Genomic DNA, 27,753 nt, shown 5'->3' with positions numbered 1-27,753 from the left:
CTTTCTTGATTTCTTTTTCAGATTATTTACTGCTGGCATATAAAAATGGTATTCATTTTTTAGTATGTTAATTTTGTGTCCTACAACTTTACTGAATTTGTCAGTTCTAATAGTTATTTGATAGAGTCTTTAGGTTTTCCCAAATATAAGATTGTATCTTCTGCAAACAAGGATAATTTGACTTCTTCCTTTCCGATTTGGATGCCTTTTATTTCTTTTTCTTGTGTAATTACTCTATCCGGGCTTCCAGTACTATGTTGAATAACAACAGTGACAGTGAGCATCCTTGTCTTGTTCCAAATCTTAGAGAAAAGGCATTCAGTTTTTCCCCCATTCAGTATGATACTGGCTGTGGGTCTGTCATGTTGACTTTTATTCTGTTGAGGTATGTTCCTTCTGTATGCAGTTTTTGTGAGTTTTTATCATGAAGTGATGTTGAATTTTATCAAATGCTTTTTCAGCATCAATTGAAATGATCATAAGTTTTTTATCCTTCATTCTATTGATATGCTATATCACATTGATTGATTTGCATATGTTGAAATATTCTTGCATCCCGGGGATAAATCCTACTTGGTCATGATGAATGGTCTTTCTAATGTGTTTTTGAATTTGATTCGCTAGTATTTCATTCAGGACTTTTGCATCAGTGTTCACTGGGATATTGACCTGTTGTTTTCTTTTTTTGATGTGTCTTTGTTTTTGGTATCAGGGTCATACTGGCCTCATAGAATGAATTTAGAAGTATTCTGTCCTCCTCTATTTTTCAGAATAGTATGAGTAGGAGTGGTATTAGTTCTTTTTTAAATGTTTGGTAAAATTCAGCAATGAAGCCTTCAGGTCCTGGGCTTTTCTTTGCTGAGATAATTTTTATTATGGCTTTGATTTCATCACTTGTTATTGGTCTGTTTAGGTTTTGGATTTCTTCATGGTTCAATCTTGGTAGGTTATATGTGTCCAGGAATTTATTCATTTCTTCTAGGTTCTCCAATTTACTGGCATGTAATTGCTCATACAGGCCTCTAAAAATCCTTTGAATTTTTGTCATATTGATTGTAATGTCTCCTTTTTCATCTCTCATTTTATTTATTTGGGTCTTCTATTTTCTTAGTATGGTTAAAGGTTTGTCAGATTTGTTTCTCTTTTCAAAAAAATCAACTTTTTGTTTCATTAATCTTTTGTATTGTTTTCTTCATTTCAATTTCATTTATTTCTGCTTTGTATTTATAATCTCTCTTCTTGTACTAATTTTGGGCTTGATTTGCTCTTGCTTTTCTAGTTCTTTAAGATGTATAGTTAGGTTTTATATTTGAAAATTTTCAAATTTTTTGATGTAGGTGCTTATAGCTATAAACTTTCCCCTTAGTAAAGTATACAGCTTGTGCTGTACCCCGTAGACTTTGGTATGTTTTGTTTCCTTTATGGTTTGTTTCAAGAAAATTTTAAAATGTCCTTCTTAATTTCCATGTTCTCAGTGTCCATTCAGGAGCATATGAATTTCCATGTGTTTGTATAGTTTCCAAAATTCCTGTTGTTATTGATTTCTAGTTTTATTCCACTGTGGTTAGAGAAGACACTTGATATCATTTCATTTTTTTATTTTTAAAAAACGTATTTTGTGGCCTAACATATCTTCTATCCGTGAGAATAATCTATGTGCTGAGAAGAAGAATTTATATTCTGTAGCCATTGGATAAAATGTTCACTAAATACCTATTAGGTCCATTTGATCTATAGTGTAGATTAAGTTTGATGTTTTTTTGGTTCATTTTCTGTCTGGATGATCTAACCAGTGCTGAAAATGAGTTGTTGAAGTCTCCTGTTATTGTATTGGGGTATATATCTTTCTTTAGCTCTAGTAATATTTGCTTTATATATCTGGGTGCTCCAGTGTTGGGTGCATATACATTTACAATTATATCCTCTTGCTGAATTGACCACGTTATTATATAATGACCTTCTTTGTCTCTTCTTACAGTTTTTGTCTTGAAATCTATTTTGTCTAATGTAAATATAGATGCTCGTGCTTCTTTTTGGTTTCCATTTGCATGGGATGTCTTTTTCTATCCTCTATTTTCAGGCTATGTGTTTCCTTGACTGCTGGGTCTTGTTTTTCTTTTTCTTTTTTTTTTTTTTTTTTGTTTGTTTGTTTGCTTTTTTTGTTTGTTTTTTTAAATCCATTCAGCCACTCTATGTCTTTTGATTAAAGAGCTTAGTTCATTTGTTTTTCCTTTTCTCCTCTCAAGTTCCAGTAGAATGAAGGTTTAGTCCATTTACATTCAAAGTTATTATCAATAATAATAATATTGATTACTCCTGCCACACCCACTCCTCTCTTCTTAAAATCCTTCAGTGGCTCTCCATTGTAGAAAGGATGAAGTTCAGCTCCTTAGTATGGCACAAAAGACTACCCACAATATGCTTTCTGTCTACCCCTGTAGCTTGATCTTCTGCCACCCCACAATTTTTGTGCCCTGTACTTGAGCTACACCTATTTACCTGTCCCTGAGCAAGCTTTGTTGAGCTTTGCCTTCTTGCTTTTGCCTGTACCACTTACCCACCCACACCTCCTGACCAGCCATGGTCCTTCACACTATAGTTGAAACTTCACATTTTCCCCCAATTCTCCACTCACAAGCAGAGTTGATCTGCAGACTTGCGGCTACCACTATGTCTAGAATATAAATTTATATAGCACTTGTTACACTCTTATACCTAATGGTTTCTAGGTCTGTTTTGTCTTTCTAATGAACTATAGCTTGTTGAGTGAAGGCATGGTTTATTGTCTTTTTCAACACTATATCTCCATTTCTTGCTCAGTATGTGTGTGAACCATAAAAGGCACTCTTTATATAATGGTGATGTATATATGTCAACTATAGGCCAATATGGAGATTTTTTTTTTTCTTTATGAGACAGCAAATTCTCAGAACTTTGAGAACTAATCATGTACTGGGAATATTGACTTCTCAGCCTATGTTTGCTGTGTTCACCCTGAGATTGAGACCAACATGGGCATGTCTTAAAGATCAGATAAGTAGAACACTAGGTATTTTTAGAAAACAAATTGCATCAAAGGAAGAATTACAAATTTATTCTTAGGAAAACTGGGAAAATCAGAGAGGAAGAGTGATTTTGAGTACAATGCAGTGCCTCCTATTCTATGAAGTAAATAATAACAGAGCTTACTGGAATTTATGTAAGAGTTTCAGAGGCATTTTTTAGCAAAGAACAGCCTTCGTAGGGGTGGAAAAATCATTGTTTTACTTACTTGGGATAACACTGTTGAAACACATGTAGGGGAGACATATTGGCTTAATCAGGAAGCCAGGCAAGCCTAAAGCTGGAGAGAGAGAGGAGAGAGAGAGAGAGACACTAAAGAGAGACACTAAAGAGAGAGAGGAAGAGGGAGAGAAAGAGAAACATGAAAGAGAGAGAGAGAGAGATACAGGAGATGAAAGCTCATCTGCAGGGCCAAATAGGCAGATAAGGATTTGAGAAACGTGGTGGGTATGTGGAGACTGAGCCATAAAAAATGTCCTTCAGGATCTGAATTATTTGGGAGAAGGTTTTGTTTCTTCAAAATGGGAGAAAAGCAGAAGCAAAAAAAATACTATTTTTTTTAAGTGCCTCCTATGCTACTTTTTACTTATCTTTCCCGTCCCTTTGGTGTGGGCTTGGAAAACAAAATAACACAAAGCTAGACATGATGTGGTCCTTGCCAATTGTTGGACTGGGACATGAACAGGTAAAAAGGTAACCATACAGAACTACCTTAGGAGTTTAGGAGAAAGGTGTCTTCTCCTTTCTAGCTCAAACCTCCTGGCAGATGACTTTTAGGATTTAATAGTGCCAAAGGTTTGAGCTACTATTTTGTCTCAAGGGAAAGCTAAAGATGGGAAAAAATAATTCCTTTTCACAAGGCTTAACTTTGCATCGGCATATGCCATTGTTGGCATCTGACAAGTGGCTAATTTGCAAAGTTGGGTTAAAAATTGAGGTAATTTAGTTTTCTTTCACTTGAAAAGTTCATGTGAATGGGAAATAATAAAGGTGTGGGTCACATGGCAGCCCATACAGACCCAGTGCAAAACAGAAGCAGTGGGGACTGCTTACACTGTTGACTTGAGAGAATGTCTTCAGAGGTCTAATTGGGAGTTGTGTGCCTAATATTGAAAAAACAATGACATTGGCCTCAGTTGCTTAACTGGAAAGGAAAAAGTGGGAATTCACCTTCAAGATTCTCTTTGGATTAATCACTCTGGCCACAGCATTTCCTGCTCAACTAGATGTTGAAAAGAGTCTACCAGCAATTCCTGGCATCTGACACAAAAAAATAAAAACCAGAGCTGGGTGTGGTGGCTCACGCCTGTAATCCCAGCACTTTGGGAGACCGAGGCGGGTGTATCACGATGTCAGGAGTTCAAGACCAGCCTGACCAAGATGGTGAAACCCCATCTCTACTAAAAATACAAAAAAAAAAAAAAAATAGCTGGGCGTGATGGCAGGCACCTATAATCCTAGTTACTCAGGAGGCTGAGGCAGAGAATTGCTTGAACCTGGGAGACAGAGGTTGCAGTGAGCTCAGATCATGTCATGCCACTGCACTCTAGCCTGGGCGACAGAGCAAGACTGAGTGTCAAAAAAAAAAAAAAGAAAGAAAGAAAGAAAAAGGCCATTCAACGAGGATTGATTTTAAAAAACCAAACCACCACCACCACCACTGCCATCACCCTCAGAAAGACCTAAAAACGCGCACCTAAAACACAGAGCCTATCTGGATAGTTAGGAAATCACAGCATCATGTTCTTTATGAGCAGAGAGGAGCTGCCAAGTTCATTCAATCCAGTACCCTCATTTTATAAGTGGTAGATCCAGAGAAGGGATGGAGTTTTGATTTAAATAATTCACTAGGTTGTTTGCTACCTCTCAGTCTGAGTAGAGTAACTATCAGGAAAACAGTCTTTGGATGAAGGTTACAGCCTGGTGGGAAAGATTGTGCAGTAATTTTTTTGGTTTCCTCAGGATACAAATGATTTAACTAAGACAGTAGCGCCATGCTTAACTTTTATCAGTGGCAAAAATTCTCAGAAGTTTCAGCTCACTCATTTTTCTTTTCTTTCTTTTTAGAGACAGAATCTTACTGTCACCCAGGCTAGAGTGCAGTGCCACAATCATAGCTTGATAGAGCATCAAACTCCTGGGTAAAGTGATCCTCCCGCCTTAGCCTCCTCAGTACCTGGGACTACACAAGCGTACATCACTGTGCTGGGTAATTTTTAATATTTTTTGTAAAGACAGAGTCTCACAATATTTTCCAGACTAATAATTCATTTTTCATGCTAGTTTTTATTCAGTTCTCAGTTTGAGAGGAATTAACGCTGCAAAAGTTTGGATAACACCTGCCATCCTCTTAGTGGGCATTTATCATTTTCCAAGTCCTTTTTTCACTTGAGGAACTGTTTCTTATGTCTAACATGGTGGTTCTGGTGAGGGCTGTAAATCACAGTGCTTGTGGGGCATCAAATGACCTGCGTAGATCAATCCCAATGTTCAATCAACTTTGTTGGTTGGCTCAGTGACCAGTGATGGGTATAGGATACAATTCTGGCCAATCATGGAACTTGCTGAAATTTTTTCTCGCTGGAGCTAGAGGAACGACACTATGTTTCCCTGGTCATGAAGCTGAAGGGTGCACACTTAGATTTACTTTCGTTAATGGTTCAGCATTGAGGAGCAGCTGGCAATAAGATTCAGTAAAGACAGACCAAACAAAAGAAACAGGGAGTTGTTAGTATTGGAGGCCCACATCCAGTTATCCTGGAGGCTGTGTTCCCACCCTTCCCTTTTGTAGGCTTGCCTATGGGTGACCCCAAATTCTCCTCTCTGGCCTAAGTAAGCCAATTTCAGTTGACTTTTGGTCATTGTCATATGAATTAACAAAAGTGTCCTAATACTTTCCATTCTTCCCCTCTGTCCTTGATTGTCTCCTATATTTGAGTCATTAAGTCTGTTGGAGGCAAAATAATGTCCCCCTACCACCAAGATGTTCACATTCTTTGTGAATATGCAACTTTAAATGGCAAAAATGACTTTGCAGATGTGGCTAAATTAAAGATCCTGAGATGGAGAGATTATCCTGGATTATCTGGGTGGACCCACTGTAATCACAGTGTCCTTATAGGGGAACAGGGAGGCAGGAGAGTTACGGGAGATGTGAGGATAGAAGCAGAGGTTGGAGTGATGCAGCCATGAGTGAAGGAATGTGGGCAGCATCTAGAATCTGGGAAATGCAAAGGGATGGTTCTTTCCCAGAGCCTAGAGGAATCAGCCCTGCTGAGATCTTGACTTTAGTGTTTGTGGTAATTTGTTTTGGTAGCAATAGGTAGCTATATACAATCATTAAAATTGTTGAGTATCAAACCAACCCCCCCGAACTGTTTTTGTCTAATCTCTATCCTGCCTGGGCTTTGCCAAGATCTCACCACACAGATTGGGCTGGCCACCTATATAATAAAATCTGAAGGTTTCCTGCGGTCTTGCAGGATATCTATTTGCTAAAATTCTTTAAATAAGAAATATATATTTTTTGCATTATGATTTTAGGCTTGGAGTGAATATTCTTTGTGGAAAAACAAACATATTGACTTCAATATATTGAAAATTATTAAATGAGTCCTTTCTCCAAGCAGGTATTGGTGAGGTGGGTTGTGATGAAGCCAGATCTTGAAGGCACATGCTTTCAGCTATCTATGTGGTGGGGAGAAAGATTCTAAAAAGCCAGGATTCTGAAAGCGAACTCCTAATCTCACGATATCACAAAGCCAGACTTGGTTTCAGCAGCTGGAAGGTGCCAGTGTGCTTATTTTTGTCTCATTATGTTTGCAGTGTACTGAGAGTTTAGTTTTCAATCTGAGTAATCTTAACAACTTTAAGCACCCCAGTTTCCTCATTTGTAAAATAAGGATTAAATTAATATGTAGCTCATGTGGGTTTTATGAGGATAAATGAGATAGTGAATGCAATTTTGTGAGCACAGTGCTAGGTAAGTAGCAAATGTTCATCGAAGTCCAGCAATATGGTGAACTGGGGACCACAGGGACCTGGAACTAACACCAGCAGTGAGTGGGTAGCAGAAAGAAGTCAGATTTACCGGGCAATATGTGGACCCAGGAGCCAACAAGGATGACCATAATAGGAGGTAATCTAGGCCCCCATTTAGTATCAGAGAGGCCCTAGCAAGGGAAACAAGCATGTGGTGGAAATCAGGGAGATGAAGCACTGGGTCAACTCTGAGAGAAGAAGTCTCTAGATGGCATGACACACTACTGTGGAAGGTGGCAAGATGGCCTGGATCTCAGCTGTTTGGAAGACAATGATTCACATAAATCAGGCATAGGCAGCAATGTCAAGGTCCAATGACATAATTAAGGTCCAAAGTGGGAGGACTTGATCTTGAGTGGTCAGGATGAAAGTGTAGTAACTGGGGCAGCAATGTTAGTCCAGGATGGGAGTAAACAAAGGAAGCAGCTTGGTGCTAAGTCCCATGGTGTTCAGTGCTTCTTAAATCCTATCGCCTATAGTACTGGTTCCAAAACCTCTAGAGTGGAAGAGGGTGTGGGACCAGGAGAATAGGTTGAGCTCATCCACGGACATCAAGTTCTTCCAGTTTTGGGGAGAGGAAGGTGTAAGATTCTCCCTGGGGCCTGAAAGCTTAAGGAGATGAGTAACTTCTCCCTTCTCAGGCCCAGTCCCACAAGGCTACTTGCACCAGCAGCATGCTGACAGCAAGATAGCAGAAGCAGGAAGAGAGCCGGCCAGAAGACACCTAGTCTGGCCGGAAGACACGTAACCCTGAAGATTTAGAAAGAGGCCATCCGGGTACAACTACATCAGACTAGGACACTTCCTGTTTACATCAGACTAGGATACTTCCTGTTTACACGAGACTATAAAACCTTTGCCCCTCCTCACTTGGGACTGATGCCATTTTAGGCCTCATCCTGCCTGCACCCAGGCTCTCATTAAAACACCGTGTTGCTCCACACCACCTTGTGTTGTCTGTTGGCACACTCTCGAGTTTCAAACCAATATAAGGAACTTTACAGAAGGTAGACAGAAAAAAACAAAACAAAACAAAACAAACAAACAAAACCAAAGAAACAGACATGTCCTTTATCTTAAGATAAAGAAAACCTATCTTTCTTAAGACTAAACAGGTACAAAGCATGGGGATTATCCACTCCTTTTGAAGGGCAGCAACTCCAAATGATCAAACATTAGCCCTGAGATGGACCCGAAAGATCATATCATACAGCCGCCTCTTTTATAAAATCAGTATTACTCAAAAACTGTTACCTGGACCACCAGTTTCAGCTTCCTTAAAATGGAAAATGCTTGGTCTCTAATTGAGTATCCTAAATCAGACTCAGGGAGTGGGGAAGGAGGGTAAGCTAGAAATGTGCATTTTTAACCACCTCTGAGGTGATTAGGAACTACAGGTTTTGTGGTCCTTAACTCTGACTGCCCATTATAATCACCTAGGTATGATATCCTAACCATGGGCCAATTGAACTGGAACTTCTGAGGCTGGGGCTGAGGCTCAGGCAATAGTATGTTAATGAGCAGCCTGTGTTGAGAACTGCTGGCATAGATGGTAGTAAAGTGATTTTCCTAAGGACACTCAATCGAATAGTGGTAGGGCTGGAATGAAAATTCAGTCTTTGTTGAAAAGCAAAAGAAAGTGTGGTCTTTGAAACTGTGTGTACAAGCATCAGAATCAGAGGATTGGAATTGGTGATTTGAGAGGAAGGGCAACTGGTCCAGTGAAAGCAAGGACTGACCTGTAGCTATTGGCTACTTTTGTGTACTGGCCATTACCTGGCATGCCATGGGAGAGTTTGTGTTTAATCAGGGTGTACTGACAGAAATGAAGTGAAATTGCTGCAAGAAAAAGCCACAGCAAAAACAATCCTTAGCATTAGAGTGACCAAAACACTGTCTTGCTATCTGCAAATCCCATAGCCCCGGGTCACCATTCAAATCGATGAGTAGGTATGTACTAAGCTGATTGTGAAGTTGAGGTGGAGAGCTAAAGAGACCAAATGCTAGAGGGTAGATAAGAAATTAAATGTGTATTATATCCTCCTCTTTTTCTGAATGTATGATTTTGTGTTAGGAAGGCAGGTCCCTCTCAACTTAAATATTTATTCGTCTTTCAGCGCCTTAGCTCCAGGCACAAATTAAATTCCTAGGCTGCAACAGTGGAAGAATTTAATCTGCTGTATGTTCCGAGGGTGACGCATGTTAGGCTTGCTTTGCCTTCTGAATTTCTTCTTTTAGATAAGTGGTACTGGTTGTAGTGTGAACTGTCAGTAGACTTGAGCAGTGAAGACCCTTCTCTGAAAGTGGCTGCTCCAATCTTCATTTTTGTCACTGCCTTAGTTGTGAGCACTCCTTGATGCTGCCACTACACAGATGAGACCTGGACACTCAGAGGTATTTTTTGTTTGTTTGTTTTTTGAGATGGAGTCTCACTGTGTCACCCAGGCTGGAGTGCAGTGGCTCAATCTTGGCTCACTGCAATCTCCACCTCCCGGGTTCAAGTGATTCTCCTGCGTCAGCCTCCTGAGTAGCTGGGATTGCAGACACCTGCCACCACACCCGGCTAATTTTTGTATTTTTAGTAGATACGCAGTTTCACCATATTGGCCAGGCTGGTCTTGAACTCTTGACCTCAGGTAATCCACCCACCTCGGCCTCCCAAAGTTCTGGGATTACACGCATGAGCAACTGCACGTGGCCTCACTCAGAGGTATTTAGTCCAATCCAATGCTGTTCATTGTAGGATGACTCACTGAAGAGTTAATATATTTTTTTATTTTTCTTTTCTGCTTTTCAGAGAAAGGGACTAGAAAATCCTCTGGATGGGCCTTCAAAGGGTGAGTCACTTTGGGATGCCAGTTTCTTCCCTGCAGAAGGTGGGTGGGGAGCATACAGAATCTTTGCAAGGCAGTTCATTATTATTATGGTGAACAAGTTCGGGCTACCAGAGTATTTCTATTGACTTAGGAAGAGAATAAGATCTCTAGTCTTATGAGAGTCTGAGGCTTCTAGAAGTAATCCATATAGTTATTCTGAAGCAAGTGGATAGTGGCCTGATTGTAGGAAGATCCAGGTGCTTCAGTTCAGGTATTAAGGCACAGCAGGGACTAGAGTGAAGTGAGTGAGGGACTTGCTTTGGGTACCAAGTATTTCTGGCTCCATAAACGTACCAATCAAGATAAATAATTTTGATACAATGTGTTAAAAATAAAAAATAATGCAAAAATGTACTCTGGACAAAATAGCAAAATTTTGAATAAAGACAGGATCAGTAGTCACCATATTGAGCCATATGAGGGCTTAACACAAAAGGAACAATCAGAAATACTGTTTTTTAATAAGATGAAATATGGCAAATGACAAATAATAAAAAAGTGCCACAAATAAGCTCCAGATGAGTTGCAGATCTGAATGTGAATGATAATAAATATTCTGGAAGGAAAAAGAAATCCTAATAAACTGGGAGTAAGTTTTTTGAACAGAACTCAAAAAGCACTAACCACAAAAAAAAAAAAAAAAAAAAAAAAAAAAAAAAAAAAAACTTGAGAGACTTAACTGTAACATGATTAGATATTTCTGTTCATCAAAAGGCACTGTTAGGAAGATGAAGAAGCCATTCAGAATGGGGAAAATATTTGCAATTCAAATATCTGACATAAGAATTAAATCTCACATATTAAGAGCTCCTGCAAATAAAAATAAGAAGACAGACAACCTAATAAAAACATAAGCAATAGACTTGAACAGGCAGTTCAATCCTGTATAGCTAAGTGACAAATAAGCATTTGAAAAATAGTTTATTTTCATTAATTATCAAGAAAATGCAAATTAAAACCTCAGTGTGATACTCCTGTAGCTTGCATTTTCTAGAATTTTATATGAATGGAATCATACAATATGTACCAGAATGGCTAAATAAGAAAAGCATATAATTCCGAGTGTTGATGAAGAACAACGTGGACTGTCATACACTGCTAGTGGGGGTTTAATATGGTACGAGCAGGATGAGGCAGGTGGATCACAAGGTCAGGAGATCAAGACCAGCCTGGCTAACATGGGGAAACCCCGTCTCCACTAAAAATACAAAAAAAAAAAAAAAAAAAAAAAAATTAGCCGGGCGTGGTGTAGGGCACCTGTAGTCCCAGCTACTCAGGAGGCTGAGGCAGAAGAATGCGGTTGCAGTGAGCCAAGATCGTGCCACTGCACTCCAGCCTGGGTGAAAGAGCAAGACTCCATCTCAATAAATAAATAAATAAATAAAAATTAAAAACTGTTTAATAATATCTTCTAAGGCTGACCTAGTACATCCTTCCTGGCCAAGCAATTCCAACAGAAAGGCTTACACATGCTCATCAAAAGACATGCACAAGAATGCTTAACATCCTTAGTTATTACAGAAATGTTAATTAAAACAATAGTAAGATAGCACTGCATACCAATCAGGATGTCTATTAGGTATCTGAAAGAATGGACTCTATCAAGTGTTAATGAGGATGAGGAGCAACTGGAACTCTCATATACTCTTGGTGGAAATATACAGTGTCGAAAACAGTTTTAAAGTTTTTTTTAAAAGTTAAACACATAGCTACTATATGACCCATGAATAGGTATTTACCCAAGAGAAATCAAAGCATATGTCCATACAAATGCTTATACAGAAATGTTCATAGCAGCTTATTTTTTAATAGCCACAAACTGGAAACAACCCCAGTGGCATCAACAGTGAACAGACAAGCAAACTGTGGTGTATCGTTACAGTGGAACACTGTTCAGCATTACAAAGGGAATACACCACTGACACGTACAACAACATGGATGAATTCCAAAATTATTCTGCTGAGTGAGTAAAAAGTGGCAGACAAAAAAAAAGCATACATATTGTATGATTCCATTCATATAAGATTCTACATAATGCAACATAGTGATAGCAGATTGGTGATTGTTTAGGGATTGGGGATTGTAGGAATAGGTGGGGCTGGGGGAGGAATGACAAAGAGGCATGAGGAAACTTTTGTGGGTACTGGATTTGTTTATTATATTAACTTTAGTGATAGTTTTGTGTATGTGTGCATGTCTGTGTGTGTGTGTGTGTGAGTCAAAATTTACCAGATTGTGAACTTGAAATATGTGCAGATTTTTATGTGTTAATTATATCATGATACAACTGTCTTTAGAAAACAGTTACATGAAGGCTTTGCTCTCAAGTTTCTCCTTGCCTAGCAGTAGATACGCAGATAAACATATCATTATAATGCACATGTTCAGTGCAGTTATGAAGGGCTTTGGCAAGATGCAGAACCTAGCCAATTCAGGAATACTTGGAGGAATTAGGGAAGGCCCTGGAGAGGATGTTTGATGAAGTGTAGGGAGTCTAAATGACACAGTTTAAGGCAAACCTGGAGATGCAGTTAGAAACCAGCTGGTGAAGGGTGCCACATTAGAAAGACGTAGACAAGGAGATGTGTAAGAGAAAGAATACATTAATAATACTAATCACAATTTTGGGAGGTGGCCTGATTTTCCTGGTGAGATTTATGATTCCCAAATCTCATCATTTAAAGATCAATGGACCTTGATCGGATGAACAGCCTCATTCATTGGCCCTCCACTCTACTTTTCACACTGTATGTCCTAGAAAAATAATATGTCCCAATATAAAAATGCTGGTTCCATTTTTAATACAGCTTGAGTGTTCATTCCAGGCAGGACAAACAATTTGTCTCTGTGCTTTTATATTATCTCTTTTTTTTTTCAACTTACTTTCTTTGAATATAGTAAAAACACATTTTCTACCTAGCAAGATAAATTAAGGTTTTCTCTTAAACTTGGGGTAAATGATGTAATGTAATGTAATCAACTTGTTTAAAGGTCTGGGGAAGAGATATCTATGGCAAACTTCCCAAGTCATTCTGGTGAATATCCTAAGTCTAATTTGCCTTCAGATGACTTTTAGTTGGGATGAGTAGCAGAGGAAGGAGAAGAAGTAGTAGGAGGAAAAGAAGAAGAGGAGGAAAGGGGAGCAGAATGAGAACTATGTGAAGCCCCACTATTAAATGCTTAATAAATAATGTAATTAAATTGCTATCAAAGACTTTCCATGAGTATTTATTGGAATTTGCATTTGTCCTGGTTTTGTAATTGCAAAAAAAGCCAGAAGAAGATTGACATTTTGTTTTGTTCTCATTCTATGTTATTTCCTCCAGAGTACAAATAAGTCAAATAATGGATTTTATTTTCTAAAGTTCAGAAAGTAAATTTGTTTATATTGTATAAGTAAACAGGCTCTGACTCTCAATGACTTAAAATAGCTAACATTATTATGTACCTCTACTGTTTTATTTATCTCATTTTCTTCAGTCTCCACAGAAACCCTACAAAGTCACTTTTGGTCCACAGAAGTAAAAAGCTTGTAAGGATAGAGATTATCTAGCTTGCTCAAAGTCAAGTCGTTAACAATTGTGCCTACCCCGCTCAGCTGACTGGAACCTGGGTCAGTTATAGCCATAACCTGTGCTCCTTAAGCTACTTCAGATTTCCCCAGGCAGGTTTCACATAACAAATAAATATTTAGGCATAGATGATACAGTGTGGGCACATATTAAGCACTCAAAAAGTACTGTGTATTATTTTGATAGAAAACTTATCTACTTTTCAAAGTGTATTTTCTAAACCTCAAATTATTTCTTCCTGCATTTAGTAAACCTTTAGAAATGAGTCCTGAAGGGGAAATTTAAGGGATTTATCCTGCCTTCTCCCTCTCTTGGGAAGGCCCCCGATCTCCTTTTTTCATCTATTTGAGATATTTTTTCTCAACCTTGTTCTTTTTGTGCTGTAGTGACTGATGCAGGGATAACCCAAATGAAGTAATCAGAATCTATCTACAGAATTTTTGTATTGTGTCAAAGAAGAGAATCTGTCTCTCCTCAATCAGCAGCTACTGGTAGCCAAGTTTCCTCAGGTGGTGAGTGAATAATGGCAATGGCTGGAAAGAAGTAGGTGGACCAACGTGGCAGAGTCCTTGGACTCTTGACTGACCTGGCTTCAATTGTTTTGAGGCTCAAATTCATCTCTGCTGATGACAATTTAATTCTTAATTATACCATGAATCCCGAGAGACAAGAGATTTTTTTTTTTTTTTTTTTTTTTTTTGGTCAGTGTGAGTCTAAGCTGATTTTTCTATAATTTGTCACCAAGAGTCCTAACTGATGTAAACCTCATCAGAAAAGTAGTGTTTCTGTCCTTATTTAAAACTCTGTTTGACAATTCTAGCACAAAAAAAGGATAAGCTGCCATGAAAGTACATTTACTCATGCATTTTTATAACTATTTAAAGTAAGTGGCAGGGTACGGTGACTCATGCCTGTAATCCCAGCACTTTGGGACGCTGAGGTGAGCGGATCACCTGAGGTCGGGAGTTCAAGACCAGCCTGGCCAACATGGTGAAACCCTGTCTCTACTAAAAATACAAAAATTAACCAGGCATGGTGGTGCAAGCCTGTAATCCCAGCAATTCAGGACACTGAGGCAGGAGAATCACTTGAACCTGGGAAGCAGAGGTTGCAGTGCATCGAGATCACACCTCTACACTCCAGCCTGGCAACAGAGAGAGACTCCATCTCAAAAAAAAAAAAAAAAAAAAAAAAAAAAAGAGGCATTTAAAAGCTACAGCTAAACAGTGATTCCATAAGATAATACTTATTGGAATTACATTTTAAAGAAATAAACAATTTTCCCAGCACCATTTATTAAATAGGGAATCCTTTCCCCATTTCTTGTTTCTCTCAGGTTTGTCAAAGATCAGATGGCTGTAGATGTGTGGTATTATTTCTGAGGACTCTGTTCTGATCCATTGGTCTATATCTCTGTTTTGGTACCAGTACCATGCTGTTTTGGTTACTGTAGCTTTGTAGTATAGTTTGAAGTCAGGTAGCGTGATGCCTCCAGCTTTGTTCTTTAGATACCATCTCACACCAGTTAGAATGGCGATCATTAAAAAGTCAGGAAACAACAGGTGCTGGAGAGGATGTGGAGAAATAGGAACACTTTTACACTGTTGGTGGGATTGTAAACTAGTTCAACCATTATGGAAAACAGTATGGCGATTCCTCAAAGATCTAGAACTAGATGTACCATATGACCCAGCCATCCCATTACTGGGTATATACCCAAAGGATTATAAATTATGCTGCTATAAAGACACATGCACACGTATGTTTATTGCGGCACTATTCACAATAGCAAAGACTTGGAATCAACCCAAATGTCCATCAGTGACAGATTGGATTAAGAAAATGTGGCACATATACACCATGGAATACTATGCAGCCATCAAAAAGGATGAGTTTGTGTCCTTTGTAGGGACATGGATGCAGCTGGAAACCATCATTCTTAGCAAACTATCACAAGAACAGAAAACCAAACACCGCATGTTCTCACTCATAGGTGGGAACTGAACAATGAGATCACTCGGACTCAGGAAGGGGAACATCGCACACCGGGGCCTATCATGGGGAGGGGGGAGGGGGGAGGGGGGAGGGGGGAGGGATTGCATTGGGAGTTATACCTGATGTAAATGACGAGTTGATGGGTGCAGCACACCAACAAGGCACAAGTATACATATGTAACAAACCTGCACGTTATGCACATGTACCCTACAACTTAAAGTATAATAATAATAAATAAATTAAAAAAAAAAAAAAGAAATAAACACTTGTTTATAAATATATAACTTTTACATCAACCTTAAACATCAGTCCTGCATCAGCACTAGATCTGGCCACAGATTTTAGTTGCAAAATTTCTAACTAAACCAACCCCAGATGATTTAAGTAGAAAATATCTTATTAAAAGAATATTGGAAGAATTTCAGTTTCAGCAATGGCAGTGTAGCCTGTCTAGGAAAATTCCCTTTCCTAAATATCTATGATAAACTCTGGATAAAATATAAAAGAAAAAGTCCCAACTATTTGAAGGTACTGTAGAGTATCCAAAAAGAGGCATGAGCTTGATTAGATGCTTGGAAAAGGGAACAAAACTAGATGAAGTCTTCATTGATGCAGCTTTGTCCGTAAAGGTATTCACCAGTCCCCATGGCATGGGACCGAGAGAATTCAAGAAGAAAGTGGCGGTATTATTGGCTTACTGTTTCAGAGAATAGAATTTAGGGATGCCAGAACAGCTATAAATGAAGAGGAAAAAGTCCTGAAAAGGAAAACCTATGGATGAGACAGTCTTTAAATATGTATATGAGCTTCCTTCAAATCTGTGACTATACATGTATGGGAGAGGCTTCAAATAGCAGAAAACAAAGCAAAAGCTAGAAGTGCGAAAAAGCAGAACACTGCAACTCATTACAGGGGAAACAGTTTGAAGTTTGAATCTATTGAAGTATAGAGGCTTGGTAAACACCTTAGGCTTTCCATTGAAACGTCAGAAGGGAATGCCTTAAGAGTGAATGCTGGCCAGGCGTAGTGACTCACGCCTATAATCCCAGCGCTTTGGGAGTCTGAGACGGGTGGATCACTTGAGGTCAGAGACCAGCCTGGCCAATGTGGTGAAATCCCATCTTTACTAAAAATATGAAAATTAGTCAGGCTTTGTGGTCTATGCCTGTAATCCTAGCTACTCAGGTGGTTGAGACAGGAGAATCGCTTGAACCCAGGAGGCAGAGGCTACAGTGAGCTGAGATTGTGCCACTGCACTCCAGCCTGGGTGACAGAGGGAAAGTCCATCTCAAAACAAGCAAACAAAAATTGTGAATGCCGACCAGGTGCAGTGGCTTATGCCTGTAATTCCCGCACTTTGAGAGGCCAAGGCAGGTGGATTACTTGAGGTCAGGAGTTCAAGACCAGTCTGGCTGACATGGTAAAATCTTGTCTGTACTAAAAATCTAAAAATTAGCTGAGCATGGTGGCAAACGCTTGTAATCCTAGCTACTTAGGAGACTCAGGCAGGAGAATTGCTTGAACCCTGGAGGCAGAAGTTACAGTGAGCTGAGATCATACCATTGCATTCCAGCCTGGGCTACAGAGCAAGAGTACATCAAAAATAAATAAATAAATAAATAAATAAATGAAAGAAAGAAAGAAAGAAAGAAAGAAAGAAAGAAAGAAAGAAAGAAAGAAAGGGTAAATGCTATTTATCAGGTTTATCAGGACTAAAGATTCTTTCTATAACTGAGAAAAAATTCCAAAGAGAAGCACCATAGAAAAATATAATACCAAGCCTCCAGAAGTTCAAGGTTTTCATCCAGTAAACTGATGGCTAGATAAACATATCTTTCACAATAACCAATATACAACAAAAATAATTTGAAAAACTACATATGCAAAAAAAGCTGAAAATTATAACCCATAATCAAAAGACAAAGCAGTCAATAGGAACAGAAATTAAGATGCTCAATGTGTGTTCATTATTATTATCATCATCAATATTTGATGTAAAAGGCTCTCTGAAAGAAATCACAGAAGAACATGGTCAGTTTATATATATATATATATGAATGAAAGTATGTTTGGCGCTGTCACAACACAGAGTGGCATAATGGTTAGTAACATAGGCTTACCACACAGCCATTGTGGGACACTGGGACTCAGATTTCTAGCCTGAAAAACGAGGGAACAATGTCAGTCATATAAAGTTGCTGTAAAGATCAAACCAGCTAAGAAATATAAACTACCGAACAGTGCCTGACACAAAATCAACACAAAATAAACACCAATTAATGGTAGCAGGAAGGAAAGAGTGCTCTTCACCAACATTTTACCTTCAGAAATTGGTTAAGAAGAAATGAGTGCTTGGGAACCCTCCTGTTAGAGCTGAGGAACACAAATAACCCCAAGATATGACCCAACTAAGAAATGAGACACCAGAGTCAGCAGCTCCCAGGACTCAAGAGCATGTCATGTCATAGATCTGGGGTCCAAGTGGACTTCCCAATATCCCAGTCCTGAATTAGCCAGATGTGCCCTTCAGTCCTTGGCTGAGCTGGACTGAGACCTCCTCCAAAGGGAGAAATAAATATGCATCCTGAAGAGAGCTGACTCTGAAAGACAGAGAAACCCACAGAGGCTGAGTTTCACCAGCACAACTACTTCCAAGCACATTCCTCAGGTAAGTCATTTCTCTTCCCAAGGGGAGGACTGAATGAGCTTATGGTGAGAGGCTGAAAGCTTTTCTCCTTTATTTTTCCCTCATGGGAGAGGAGTGGAAGTGCTATCCTCTCTGTGGGAACCTGCAGACTATGGACATTTCCCCCAACAGTTGGCATTGACTATCTGCATGTTTCTGTATCCACATCTATACAAGAATCTAAGTGGGAATGACCTCCAAAGTGATCTGATAGTAGCAAGGCACTATTCTAGTTTTTTCAAATTTTTAAGTCTCTTCTTTAAATTATTTTTTTGGCAGACTCCATCCTAGACACAGCATACCAGAGTATACCAGAGTCTCCAAAGGGCTAAGCTCAGGAATCTATTCTCAAGCTCCTCATATAGTCAGGCAGGCAATGATCATATCTGGGGACCATTAGAAATTATCTAATGCATACCTTCTGAACTTCAAATTTGTAGTATTCTCATTTTCTGCTCAATAAGCTCAATTTCAACATAGTTCACAGTTTTTCATATCCACCATGGCATTCTGCCGAGGAACTACAACTCGTGTTCTCTAAACCCATCTGTTCTAAGAATGCTGGACTGGTTATCAACTTCTAATGTACCTTGCTTAAACTTTCCTCTCTCACTGTGTCCCTGACGGAACTGCAGAAGACAGAACAACTGCACTAACCATCTCTTTCTGCGTATCCCATGTCTCTACAGAGGCCACTGTGTCTTCATAAAGCTAACTGCCACGATTTTCACAACTGATATTTTTTTCTTCATGATTTTCCATTTTCTACTTGAGCATTAAAATATCAGGGAGAAGAGGAAGATAACCATATAGAAGTTGGTACAACAAGATATGTGCCCCAGCACAGTATATGCTAAGTATTCAGAATTTATAGTTATATTAGATAACTATAAATTGGAAAACTATTAACAGAGTTATATTAGATAAGTAATCTTTTTCTCATCTTCAAGGCTTACAAAATTAACTGTTTTAAGTGATATTCAAAAAAGGAAGGTACTCACATCAACCCAATTAAAAGCACATTTTCTATAGCTGAATGTAACAATCTTAATCCAAATCATTCACCAAAGTTGTTTAACTTTCTTAAAGGAAGGCTCTAGACATTTGCTTTTTAAAAAGTATCTTGCAAAGCCGTTATGAGGTAGAAGAAAAGTTTAAATGCACTACATTTTTCTACTCCATTGTAACTAAAATCACTACTCACAGGACGTGTAGAGCTTCTGCATTTGGGTCCATCACATTTTCCACTGTCATATGAGTGTACTCTTAAGGTTCTCACTTTATCACCGGCATAATATATTTTGCTTCCAGAATGCCCAGTAAAGCTGAAATTTTTCATTTAAAGTGATATAAAAAATTTCCCAAATATCTACTTAGCAATCTTAAATCTGAGTTTTGGCAAGACAATTTAATGCATACGAAATGAAAACACTACATTTCTCACTCTCTCACACACACGCACAGATTAAAACCTCAAAATTTTCAGTGTATTTCCTCTTTCTTATACAGCTCAATTTTTATGCAGCTTACTTATAATTTAAAAGCAATTTTAAACATGATTGTCATAAAAATATTTTAAAACAGAGATGAAATATATAAAGGCAGATATAGATCGTCAATGGTTACATTGGGCACATCACATTTCTTTAGAAATAGAACTGTTTCTGCTACTGTAAACAAACTTTTTTCTCACACATTTAAAGTGAGATTAGTGCTGACATAAAATTATCACTCTACGCACAGTCTGAGTGTTTGCACTGGGTTTGAGGTACATTTTCTTCATCTTCACAGCCCCATCACTCTTACTTGAGACTATGGGTCAACGGAAGTTTGCAGGCTAAAACCATTCAATAATATTTTCATCAATGCTGGAATGATAGTAAGTAACATTACAAAATATCAGAGGCCAAAAATGTTTCTTTGTTGGAGCCCAAGATTTTAACTTATTCTTCGTTGCCTGAAAATACTGCTCATTTAACCTCTTTAGGAAAAAAAAATATTTTGGAGATGAATAATTCCTTCCTTAATGCTTCACCCAAGACGATTGCTTCACACTTACCCTCTGATGCTTTGTTGTTTTCATCCATTTGATGTAGCAGGCACCAAGAATCATCTTTCCTTTGGTGATCTGGCATAACGATCTCTTATGCTTTTTGCTAGTTGTTTGATAAATATTTTGTAAATTTTTCCATGGTATGTATGCACTGTTTTTTGTAGTTCCAATTCTAAAGGTTTTATTAAGGAATGAACGTTGTCATCTTGAAAGAACAATTTCTCAGCGCTTCATAAACAACTCTAAAAGCTGGTTGCTTATCATCATGGTAAACACCTCTGTTCCCGTGAAGAATAAAGATTCCTTCTTCTGCTTCTTGGCAACTGCTTCCATATAGACAATGATCTGGATGATAATTCCATTGACACGGAGAGACAAAAGGGCTTTCTGGATTGTGAAAAACATGATATCCAACAAATCTTGATCACCCATGTCATGTTTAGCTTGTATATTTTAAGCCATGTCATAAGTATGTCTCCTCATTGTAGTCGCACAGTTGTCACATCATTCTTGAAATACTTCCTTCTCATTCCAGTCATGTTTGTCAACATTACTCCAGAGTTTCCTCCAGCTTTTCCACGGTATGGATGCCTAGCAAAGCGACTATACCATCCTATTCGAGGTTCCTTGGGTTCTGGTGCCATTGCAGCAATTTGTGTGGAATGAAATTTCTTTAGTAAAGACCAAATAGTATCAACTGGTCATAAAAAAAGGGCTATCAGTGTGGGAGTCAACTTATTTCAGGAATAACGGCAAGGACAATCTCTGCAAACCACATGGTTTAAAAAGGTTTTCCACTCTGCTGCATTCTCACTTGGAAAGGTTATGGGGTATATTGTATAATTAAATATTTGGAGAAATGACCCCTGTCAAATCTTCCTTTAAAGCTGTGATGTAGCTGATCTTCAGCAAAAACCTGGAATTGAAAAGCTTTTATCCTGAAAATGATAGCTGACTTCAACATGGCCATAGTTTCTTCCAGTCTTTCACCACAGGCAACTATAGCTAGATGCATTTTCTCAACAGGCTGTATTTTCAGACTACACCTGTCCCACCCGCCTGGATGCGCAGCGGGACCAGCCTTGCCCGCTCCTCTCACTGCACCACATCTGCCTCCAGCCAGTCAAGAAGCCACTGCGTGCCTGCGTCTTCCAGTCACTGCCACCTTTTCCTTCCTCCAGGGATGTGGCAGCTGGCTGAAGGCGTAAAGGAGCAAGCAGAAGCCGCAGGCCAGACAGAGCGCCACCAGGCACAAGTAGCGCTGCATGGCCCCAGCCACCTTCCTCGGTCTCTGTCTCTGCCACGCCTACCTGGGGAACTGGAGCAGAGGGAGCCTAGTTCTGGAAATTTACCGTTTTTACTCTCCATGGATTCAACAGCAGTGTCTAAAAGAAAAAAAATCATCAATCAATCATTTATATATATTTTAATATAAAGATAAAACAGTGCGAACCAGTGGAACTGGATAGAAAGTAATTCAATTTTACAGAACACATCTGTTTTCCAGGCTCTTACTTTTAATAAACATAAAAAGAGCCATATATATTTCTGTGGAATTCCCCTTTTACTTAAGAATTCATTAGCGAATTAGTTTAATGAGGCTGTTTTATTAGAGGCTGTAGTTTCATTCAAAAATTAGAATAGGAACAATGACTTGTAAAAATTCAACATTGTATTTTATTTTTGAGATGGAGTCTCACTCTGTTGTCCAGGCTGGAGTGCAGTGGCATGATCTCGGCTCACTGCAACCTCCACGTCCAGGGTTCAAGCCATTATCCTGCCTCAGCCTCCTGAGTAGCTGGGATTAAAGGCGCGTGCCACCACGCCCAGCTAACCTTTTTTTGTGTTTTTAATAGAGACGAAGTTTCACCATCTTGGCCAGGCTGGTCTTAAACTCCTGACCTCGTGATCAGCCTGCCTCGGCCTTCCAAAGTGCTGGGATTATAGGCGTGAGCCACTGCGCCCGGCTGGAAGTTCTTTCTTCTTAAAAGGATCATAAATATAATTCACAGAGGCATGACACTTTTACTAATATAGATTCACTTTTTGCTTCAAATAACCCATTCGTACATCTAAATTAATTTTGGTCTGTACGTGTGTGTGCATGTGTGCGTGCGTGGATGTGTGTGTATAAATTGCAGTAAAGGGTAAAAGGGAAGGTGGGAAAAAGGGAGATGGTCTAACATTTTTCACACATTTTTTAAATACACCAAAGATATGTGGTAAAAACAATGGTGTGGTGAAAACAAAATGTTGCAAACTAGATAAAAGACTTAGCTCCAGGTCCCGTCCCATCCAGTCCAGAGGCGGCGCCCGCCAGCGTTAAGCTCCAGGCAGTTCAACAAGGGCCGCTCCTACAGGTTCTTGCGGGAGGTCAAGAACAGACTCCTCTCCAAATATGACCCCAGAAGGAAGCAGAGCTCCGCAGCTGGATCACGGGACTCACCGGCCTCTCCATCGCCCCGATTTTCAGAAGGGCCTGAAGGATGGGATTATCTTATGCACATTCATGAACAAACTGCAGCCGGCCTCAGTCTCTAAGATCAACCGCTTCCATGTAGAACTGGCACCAGCTGGAAAACCTCTCCAACTTCCTCAAGGCCATGGTCAGCTACAGCATGAACCCCCTGGACTTATTTGAGGCCAACCACCTGTTTGAGAGTGGGAACGTGACCCAGGTGCAGGTGTCTCTTCTTGCCCTGGCAGGGAAGGCCAAGACTAAGGGGCTGCAGACCAGGATGGACATCGGTGACAAGTACTAAGAGAAGCAGGAGCGGAACTTCCACGACGCCACCATTAAAGCCGGCCAGTGCCTCATCAGGCTGCCCATTACCAACAAATGTGCCAGCCAGTCAGGCATGACCATGTACGGCAGGGCACGGGGAGGCATCTCTACGACCCAAGAACCACATCCTGCCCCCGCCATGGACAACTCCAGATGGGCACAAACAAATGTGCCAGCCAGGTGGGCTTTTTGACTCCTGGGACCCGGTGGCACATCCACCATGCCAAGCTGGGAATCAACAACTGTGACAACTCCTCCATGTCCCTGAAGATGGGCTACAGGCAAGGCGCCAACCAGAGCGGCCAGGTCTTTGGCCAGATCTTCAAATACACGGCCCCAAGTACTACCCGGAAGCCCAGTGGCCCATGGGGCTCCCTCGGGTGCCGGCGACTGCCCGGGGCCAGGGGAGGCCCCTGAATATCTCCCTTACAACCAGGAGGAGACCGGCTACTGAGGCTCCCAGCACACTCTCTCCCCAGACGGTCTCCCCGTCTGGGTGTTTGGGTTTTTCTGTGTTTCCGTCTTTTTTTTTCCAACCTGTTCAGTGCTACCAGTCAACTGAGGGTCTGTGAGTGGCGGCGTGGGATCAGGCAGCAGGGTTTTTTTCCCCACACCCCTCCCCATTGCTTTGGTTCCTTCGCAGGACTGAGCCACCGGGCTCTGGGGAAAGGGATCAAGGCCTTTTCCTGATGCGTGTAGGATAAGGGTCCCCACTGGCATGTCCAGGCTGTGCACCGAGCTGTGCTGGGGAGAAGAAACCTGGGCGTGGAGGAAACCGGACCCAGAAGATTTCCAGTGGCCTCTCTTCTTCCCCTTTTTGTCAGCCAGTTTGTGGTTTCTGTGCCCACAAAATCTTCAGGAGGTATTAACTAAAGAAAATTTTTTTTTCCTGAGGAAAGGCACGGAGACAGTGGAGAGGGTGCTGGGAAATAAGTGCCCTGGGAGAGGGGGCCCAGACACGATGTTAAAATATCTCAGGCTCCTGAGTGGCTGGATTTCTCTAGGACCCTCAGACCTACATTGGGGCCCGGTGAGAAAACTGAGGCCCGTACAAGGTAGTGGAATTCTGAGTTGCCAAGGTTAAGCCTGACCCCTCTCCATCCTAGCTCCCCCACCCCCGTGGCCCTCACTAGGATTTTTGTTTGTTTGTGTTTTTTTGAGATGGAGTCTCACTCTGTCGCCCAGGCTGAAACACAGTGATCTCCCCTCACTGCACCAGCCTCCCACGCTCAAGCGATTCTCCTGCCTCAGCCTCCAGAGTAGCTGGGACTACAGGCATGTGCCACCACGCCTGGCTAATGTTTTGTATTTTTATTAGAGACAGGATTTCACCATGTTTGCCAGGTTGATCTGGAACTCTTGCCCTCATGTGATCCCCCCGCCTCGTCCTCCCAAAGTGTTGGGGTAACAGGCATGAGCCACCACGCCCAGCTCCTCAGTAGGTTTTAAGGAGCCTTAGCCCTCCTTCTCCCCTTAGGGCCTGACCAGGTATACTGGTCTATCAAGAAGCTTACAGTCCTGGCAGATGGTGAAGGGGAGCCAGTGTGTCACATGGTCAGAGAGGGAGTAAGAGAGAGAAGGGGGCAGTCCCATGCTGTTTTTAACAATCAGATCTCTCATGAACTCACTGTGAAGAACTCACTCAAGTGGATTGTGATAAACTAAGCTTGTCCAACCCGCAGCTTGTGGGCTGAATGCAGGTCAGAACAGCTTTGAATGTGGACCAAAACAGATTTGTCAACTTTCTTAAAACATAAGCGATTTTGTGTGCATGTCTGTGTATGTGTGTCTTTTCCTTTTTTCTTTTTTCTTTTTTTTCTTAACTCATCAGCTATTTTCAGTGTAATTTATGTGTGGTCCAAGAAAATTCTTCTTCCAATGTGGCCCAGGGAAGCCAAAAGTTTGGACATTCCTGTGCTAAACTATTCATAAGGGATCCACCCCATGATCCAATACCTCTCACTGGGTCCCACCTCCAACACTGGGGATCACATTTCAGCATGAGATTTGGAGGGAACACACATCCAATCTCTATCAGGGGTATGTGCCCATTATTGAGACAGGTTGTAGAGTATGCACACTTTCAAACGGGTCCTGTCGTATTATTTTCTGAAATGTTTAAAACCATTTAATTTCCCATCCATTGCCCATAAAGGCTGTTTTCCTCATATCCTCATCACTCAATGTTATCTAGGATTCTTAAATTTTCTAAACAAGTGGTGAAAATACAGATCACATTTTATTTGTACACACTGCATTTGTCAGATTGTTAATAGTGTATTGGATTCTTTGGCCCATTTTGCTATTGAGTTTACTATTTCCTTTGTTCATTTGAATATCAATCATATTCACTTTACCCTAAGCAGTGTCAACATTTTCTTCTATTGTCATACGTCTGATAACTTTGTATGCCAGCTTTTATTGAAATGAGTCTTTATGATTGTTATACTTATTCTAAAGTTTTTGTATTTAATTAAATTTGTTGGATTAGTGTATCTTTTATTAAACTGGGACAACAAGCCCAAATCTATGTTTTGTTGGGTTCATTCAGATTTAGAATTCAGATAACTTTTTGGTGGATAAATTATTTTTATCATAATGAAGAATGGCTATCATAATGCAATATGATCATTTCTGCCAATGCTTAATGTTTTGTAGTCCACTTTGTTTATGTGATCAGGAGGGCAAGACCTGAATGACTTTGACCAACTCAGCGTTCTGGACCTCCTAGTCCTCAGAATGATTTTAGAATGTTCCAAGAAGACAATATCCTGAAATGGGGAGAAACTGTCTGGGACAGTCTGGACTCTGTCCTTGTTTTTCCTAGAACAGGATATTCCTGCAATTCTTAAACTCCAAGAACCAAGGTGCACATGGGGTGTGAAACCTCGGGTGGAGCACTCAGGGGTTCCTCAGCTGCAGTACACAGTGGGGCATGTGCAAAGGAGACTCTGTCAACCGTGGGCAACTTTTCTGACCTCAAGGGTCAGGCTTGTCATCATAGAACTTAGGCTTTTGCTGATTCTTCCTGCTCCTCTGTTAGTAATAAATGTAGTTTGTCTGATTTACTGTGTGAGCATTCTTCTGTTTCTGGCAGCTTGGTTTATATAAAATACCTCCTGCTAGACCTACAAATCTATGCAATGTGGAAGTGTCATAGAGGTAAACAAGCAACTTAACTGAGTTGAAAACTAACATACATAACATGGGGCCACTGCAGCAAGGGGCAAAATGATCCTGCCAAAATGTCATATGTGACCATTCCAGACATATTGGGGAAGAAGAAATTGGATGCTGAAACTCAGAGAGATCTGAAGATCTTATCCAAGCCAACAGGAGGCTAATAAAGCCAGGGAATTCCACTGTACTCTGATTCAAGAGTACAAGCTTCATCTCAGAGAAGAGCAATGCAATGGCACTAGTGATCAGACCAGGGAGACCCTCTGCCACAGAGAAAGCAGAGGTCTAGAGAATAGCACGAAGACAATAAAAGACTCCAGATTCAATTTCCCTTTGCCTTGAGGCCACAGAAAGCCCAAAGCATGTGAACATCTTCTTGGAGGCATTTAACTAAAAGAACAATTGAAACTTGAAGAAAATGTGAGTCAAAAGTTAAATTTAAAGATATGTTACTTTCTCCAACCCTCCCCCACCAATTCACCACAGGATGAGTCTAGTGAGATAAAACATGTCATTTATACAAAATACAGAAGTTTTATGTTCTTTATGTGAGCAGAAATATGTTCAAATTTTACTCAATAAATGTGTTTTGTTTTACTACTAGAAATAGTAAATTTCACTTGGTCATTACTTAATTTTATAATTATCTTTATTTAAATTTGTATCAGCTCACTCCCGGGTATCTACCTACAGGAAAAGAAGTCATATGAAAAAGACACATGTACACACATTTATAGCAGCACCATTTGCAGTTGCAATAATGTGGAACCAGGTTAAATGTCTATCAGCCGATGAATAGACAAAGAAAATGTGTTATAGATACACCATGGAATACTACCCAGCTCGGAAAATGAACCAAATAATGGCATTCGCAGCAACCAGGATGGAGTTAGAGATGATTATTCTAAGTGAAGTATCTCACGAATAAAAAAACAAATATGATATGTTCTCACAAGTGGGAGCTAAGCTAAGAGGGTGTAAAGGCATAAGAATGACATAATGGACTTTGGGGACTCGGATGGAAGGTTTGGGGGGTTAAGGTACACATTGGGTACAGTGTACACTACTCGAGTAATGGGTACAGCAAAGTCTCAGAAATCACCACTAAATAACTTTTCTATGTAATGGAAAACCACTTGTTTTCCCAAAACTATTTCAATGTAGTAATATATAGGAAAACAATGAATATGATAGTCTTGAGGTGCAACATTCACTGGATTTCATATGGGAGAAAAACAGCTAAAATCAAACACGTGGACAGGCAGTCAGAACATTGTCCATCACATACATAGTAAAATTAATAGGAGGCCAAACGTTCACGAGGAGAGTCCATTTGGAATAGCCTGCACCTGCAGTGAGGATGTACGCCATAGGGCACACATAACTCATGTTAGGGAGAAAACGTATAATTTTACTCAATGTGAAAACATCTTCGGAAATAGCTCACTCCATGCTGTCCAGATGCATTTCTGTACTGTAGAGACTAAGAGTCATCAAAGT

At 40.0% G+C, this 27,753-nt stretch overlaps 2 pseudogenes; one reads left to right on the top strand and one right to left on the bottom strand.

The window, feature by feature from the left end:
* Positions 1 to 20,141: 20,141 nt before the first annotated feature.
* On the bottom strand, positions 20,142 to 21,555 carry LOC139358573 (glucoside xylosyltransferase 1 pseudogene; annotated as a pseudogene).
* Positions 21,556 to 21,937: 382 nt separating this feature from the next.
* On the top strand, positions 21,938 to 25,440 carry LOC139358373 (calponin-2 pseudogene; annotated as a pseudogene).
* Positions 25,441 to 27,753: the final 2,313 nt, after the last annotated feature.

This window comes from Macaca nemestrina, chromosome 15 (genome assembly GCF_043159975.1).
Source record: "Macaca nemestrina isolate mMacNem1 chromosome 15, mMacNem.hap1, whole genome shotgun sequence".
NCBI lineage: Eukaryota > Metazoa > Chordata > Mammalia > Primates > Cercopithecidae > Macaca > Macaca nemestrina.
This window is presented reverse-complemented; position numbering and strand designations above follow the sequence as displayed.